Source organism: Humulus lupulus, chromosome 1 (genome assembly GCF_963169125.1).
Source record: "Humulus lupulus chromosome 1, drHumLupu1.1, whole genome shotgun sequence".
Taxonomy (NCBI): domain Eukaryota; kingdom Viridiplantae; phylum Streptophyta; class Magnoliopsida; order Rosales; family Cannabaceae; genus Humulus; species Humulus lupulus.
This window is the reverse complement of record NC_084793.1, coordinates 174,684,219-174,690,119: the sequence shown is the minus strand read 5'-3', so window position 1 is coordinate 174,690,119 and position 5,901 is coordinate 174,684,219. Positions and strand designations below refer to the sequence as shown.

Sequence of the window (5,901 nt, the reverse complement as noted above, 5' to 3'; positions counted from 1 at the left end):
ATAGTTATGATTAATTGTATCAATTTCATGTTGTGTCATGACACATTAATCGTGTCATAATCATGTTATCGTGTCATGTCATGCTCGTGTCATGTTGACCTGTTGATGTGTGGACATTTGTACACTCATTCATGATCATTAATAATATAAATTATTGCTCTTTTCTTAAGATTTTTGTATAAATTTGATGTGTTCTCTGTAGTGTGCAGTGTTGAGCATAAAATGATAATTTTATAGTAAATTTGGAGTACACTGTACATAATTGAGTAATGTGCCAAAACCGGGAAGCAACTGGGTCAAGAACAACGAAAAGTCAAGAAATGTTATTTCAGACGCAGCAGTGCCACGTATGAAATGCAATAGCACCGTTCATGGAGAAAAAAAAATATTTCGTGCTTAATCGACGAGACTTAAGGAAAATAAGTCAGGCACAATTGCACCGCTTGCTAGGTGCCATACGCCTGCCAATTTTAATTAACTTATTTTGAAAACGTGATTTTTAGGGGCATATGAATACAACCTGATAGCTTTGGTTTTGGGGGGCTAGAGAGGAGAGACAACGTTTTAGGTCCGAGAAACACCACTACAAGAAAAATTGCTTTCAATAAGACCAAAAATGTATAATAAAATACATACCATAATATTTTTTGATGTGTTAAGGAAAACAATGTTATCGTAAGTCGGGACACATTACATAATACTTTTTTGTACTTATAAAGATGTATTGTAGTAACGTATACCATAACACTTTTTTCACATTATAATAATATTTTTATAAGCTTTGCCTATTATTATGTATATTAATTGTTATAACATATTTTCCTACTTATATAGAAGTGTTATATTTCACTATAATATAATAATTTTTTGACATTATCAGGATATTTAGATAAACTCAATTATGGTATATATTTTCTTATATAACACTTTTTTTACTTACACATAAATGAAAGAACAACAAATTGACCCACGACCCAAAAAAAAAAGAGTAATTTTTTGTTGATTACTTAAATTTTACATATTTAGCCTAATTCAGGCTTACAAAATCATATTATAAGATAAATTCTAATGAATTAGAATTTCATCGTTAGATAAAATGACATAAGTATTTTAGTCTTTAACAAAACTTGACTTGTGTGGACCATGCATGCCTTCCAAATGTAGATTGGTTTGTTCCATCGTGAGGAACAAACAATAAAGAATAACATAAATCAACCATGAACAAGCCAAGAAAAAATTTCATTAAACATAAGCTTTCAAATCATGGTAATTATTCTTTACAAATTCTCTACCAAAAAAAGAAAAAGTAAAAGCACAAATCATTTTTTAAGTCCATTAACCAAATAAAAGGTCCAATCTTAACATTAGAAATGACACATGTCTTGAGAACAAACTAATTCATGCCTTATTACAAGATGGATTTGTATCATTTCATATATAGAATCTGTACAAGTTCTTATTGTGAGTTGGGCATAATAAAATACAAGAGGGTCTTCTCCAAGACATATTTACATATCAATTAAAACTCTTCGCCATGAAACAAAATAAAGCAAAATCCAAGTTGTTTGCAAGGACTTGTTTTGTTTCACAACATAAAAAGACATAATAAGAAGTACTATTTTTATTAATAAAATTAACATGTTACTACTTTTATTTAAGAAAATTTAATTATGAATTTAATAAATCTCTTTAGCAAATTATTCATAAACAATATAACTCAACAAGTTAAATCTATAATGTGAGATACAAACACACATTGGTGAAAAAAATAAAAGTGTGGCACAAATAATTGAGTTTTGGTGTATTTTTTCTTTGTTTAACTTATTAGTCTTTCAAATATTGCAGTATATAAATAGTGAATGAAAGAACATATAAACAAAGACACAAAGTGAGGTGAAAAAACATTTGCTAAAGGGACACGAACCCACACACACATATATATATAAATGAATACATAATGAAACAAAGATCCAATTTCGGGTTATTTCTTGGTGAACATAATCTACCATAATCTCTTCGATCCTTTCATTTATGTGCCAGAATAAAGAGAGATTTAGTAGGAAAGTGGAAGAGACTTTTTTGTATATGATAATCAAAGGGAGTACTGAGAAACATTTATAATGGATCATTTCTTTTATAAGAAAAATTGAAGTCACATGTCATGGGACATAAAATATATGAATTAAAATATAATAGTGTATATCCTTTCAAATATATATATATAAAATAGTAATTATTCTAATATTTGTCATTTATGTTTTGTCATGGTATAAAAGATTTTTTTCTTTGTAGACAATAATTAGACATTGGTATTTGTAGGCTACTTAAGATGTAGATTCATATGGCACACACCTACTCTAGCTAGAGGCGAGATGGAATGTTGCTTCTAAGACAAACGCTACTAAAAACCCCACTTATTGCTACAAGTGAAATGACATCTAGGAAGCTAAGCAAATAATAAAAATACAATGCATCTAATATAAATAAAAGAAACATATATCATTATATAACAACAGTGAAGAAAATAATTGTTTGACAGTTTATTAAACATTAAACCTATTATGAAGAAAACTGTAGAAAGTATATATAATAGAAAGAATGAAAAAAAATAAAAAAAATTGAACTTTTGAATTAAAGTGTAACATTAGTATTACCAACGTGATGTTAAGCTATCACTATGATGATTTATCTATGATCAAGCATAGCTATATTATATTTTCTAAGAAATAGTCTATATAAAACATCTATACATTATATTATGTCTCTAAGACATTTTACCAAACATATGGAGTGCAGTTTTTTTTTTCTTTCTTAAACCATAAGCATTGTTACATAAAACTTAATCTTTAATTTCAAAACGTTTCAAACTAAAATGAGCAATACTCAATTAAAAATCCAATCTCATAGTCAAATTTTCTAGTAAGAACTCAAAGAAGTTATTTCTTAAACATATTGGATTAAGTTTGTATTTACCCATCTAGAAATTGAATGAAGGCATAATAGAGTAGTACTCACTTTTGTCGCACAACCCAATAATCTCATATGGCAATTAAAAGTCAACAATTTGGTCCCTTTGTTTCCAAGTTGTAAACCATTTAAGCTATCCATAATTGCTATCATTTGCCACATTTTTTCAAACATTCCCATCGACAACAACAAAATTCTCATTGATATAGTTGAACTAAATTAAAATTTCTTTTATATATAAATATATACTTATACATATATAAATTTATATACAAGGGGTAATGAGCATTAATGATATTATTTTATATGCCCAAAACAATTAGGTCCTATAGAAAAATAATTCTCTTAGAGAGAAATTAGGTATCTAGAAAACAAACCTCATTTCCTGAAAAAATGCATATTTTGGGCACCCATATAGTTGCATAATCTTGATTCTTTACATCCATATGAATATCAAAACAAGCCATGAATCACCACCCTAGAAATAGAATTCATTATTGCATTAAAAACTAAATTTCATATACATAGTACTTAAGATATTCCAGGACTCAGCAATTTTTTTATTAATTTTTTTTATGGATGCAAGTGATCTAGGCTCTAGACCCCATATAATTACTACCAGAATAACATAAAACTATTCAATACTATGAATCAAAGCACTTAAGATATTCCATCATAATGATAGGCATATACATAGTACACTTGTTAATTATTAATTGTTGCTTGTATGTATATATATATATAAATAAATAATAGATTTAAAAGAAAATAAAGGAACAAATGGATACCTAGTACGGTAGGCACAAAAATAGAGTCCAAAGAGGACAAAAATATTAGTCCTACAAAGGACCCAAAATAATTTTTTATATATCAAACAGAAGGCTATTAATGTCCAATTTCTGATTTGCAATCCCAGATTTACTAACCTCAAGGATAATCGTGGAAATTACCATTTGGAAGCCAGAAATAATAATAATAATAATAATAATAGTAATAATAATAATAAAAGACATATAAAAATTGGAGAAGAGGAAGATGAGATAGTGACCTTGAAATCTTCATTAGTGAGGAAGAAACTCTTGGAATTGAAATTTGGAAGAGGACTAACCCCTCTCCATTATGAAGAGATCAACCTTGATGGCAGCCCTAGCCATGGATAAGTGGAGGCACTGGAGCAAAATAAATTTAGTGAAATAAAAGAAGAATGGCTATGACTCTCTATGTGCCATCAGTGGGAAACGATAGAGAAGATAGAACAAGCCATCCATGGGGAAAAGACAGAAGAGAGAATGATTAGGGTTGTTTTTGTATGGTAAATGATAGAAATTGGGGAAAAGAGAGTTAGTGAAATATTAAAATTTGCCACTTATTTTTTCATTTGCCGCTTGTCTTCTTTTTTTGTTATGAAATTTCATTTTCTCATTTGCCTCTTTTTCTTTTAGCTGTATTACTTTACCACTTTTTACAAGTATTTATTATAATACTTTTTCAAAAAACTTATAATTATGTGTTGTGGAAAGTACTTTTTGGTGTAGTGCAAATTGAAGAGGAGGAGATAACGAGATTCCAAGCGATCATCAATAATCATTAGAGTTCTTTCTTCTTTATTCTCTTATTTAGTGACTTAATTATGAATATGATTATTGCTATTATGTTTGTGATTATGAACTAAATACTCTTTTGTAGAGTGTTGATGGATCTATTTCAGATTATGAATTAAAGTTTTAGTTTACCCATATTTATTCTTGTGATTCATTTGTGCAATTTTGTGATTATTACTATCTTGTTAATGCTTGATCACCATTAATTAATATTGATATTTTAGGTTTTACACTTGAGAGAGGTAATCTAGAATTAGACTTAGAATTGCATGACATAGAATTGTGTCGATACGAATCTGAAAAATTTACACAAATTGATAGCCTTAACTATCACCATGGCTTGCTGCCCAGGTTGTGATTTTCCCTTCACAACAATGTTGTAGCATTCCCTGGCAGCGAGCTGATCCTCTTTTACCATGCATATCCCCGAGGACAAGGGGAAGTTTATGGACAAATGGCTAATAGAAGTTATGGATTCAAATGACATTAGCGCTGGTCTTCCCAAGATTGCGTTGTAGGTAGCTGGATAGGCAATTACCACGAACTCGAGCATCACGGCAACAACTCGTGCTTAATCTCCCAGAGTTACAACGAGCTCGATCGTTCCAATTGCTGCCATTCCATCTCCCAAAAACTCATAAAGAGTCATGGAGGTCGCCTTAATATTGACCATAGATAATCTCATTTTTTCAAGGGTGGGCCTGAATAGCACATTCACCGAGCTTCCATTGTCAATCCGGATTCTTCTTACTCTCTAGTTAGTGAGTTGAATTGTTATCACCAACAGATCATTATGAGAGAATTGGACATTACTAGAGTCTTCTTCCATGAAAATGATTGGTTGTTTATCCAATCGCTGTTGTTTAGATAACCTTTACTTCAGAGTAAATATTGCATCCTCATGAGTTTTTAGCTCCTGAATATATATTTTTTAAGCTCCATTGCTTGTACCTGCTGGATGAGGTCCACCTGCAATAGTGACTATATCCTTGTAATGCCCTGGATAGCCAAGACCATTACACTGCGTATTTTAAATAATGCTGAACTTGCTAATCAATTCATTTGGATATAAACATGTAACTAAGAGAAATTAACAGATTAAGTTTTGATCATAGGAACAGTTACTTCCATTTAAAAGTTTAATTCTATACATGGGATCCCAAAATAAATGTTTACAAGTAATTTAAAACTCCAAAGGATAGTTACAACACAAGCCGACCTAAGCGGCAAAATTAGGGTTTGACTTTAGTCCATCTTTGAATCCTCGGCTATGGTGGTCGAGCAACTACATATGTACACGCCGCCCCTAAAGCTCTCCAACTCATGGCTGGTC

General features: G+C 30.3%; 1 long non-coding RNA gene across 1 annotated transcript; it reads right to left on the bottom strand.

Moving 5' to 3' along the window:
* Positions 1–1,401: 1,401 nt before the first annotated feature.
* LOC133800579 (uncharacterized) lies at positions 1,402–4,532 on the bottom strand. Its single transcript, XR_009876534.1, has 2 exons — positions 4,016–4,532; positions 1,402–3,445 (listed from the first exon to the last, which is right to left on the bottom strand). It is a non-coding gene; the product is annotated as an uncharacterized LOC133800579 (long non-coding RNA).
* Positions 4,533–5,901: the final 1,369 nt, after the last annotated feature.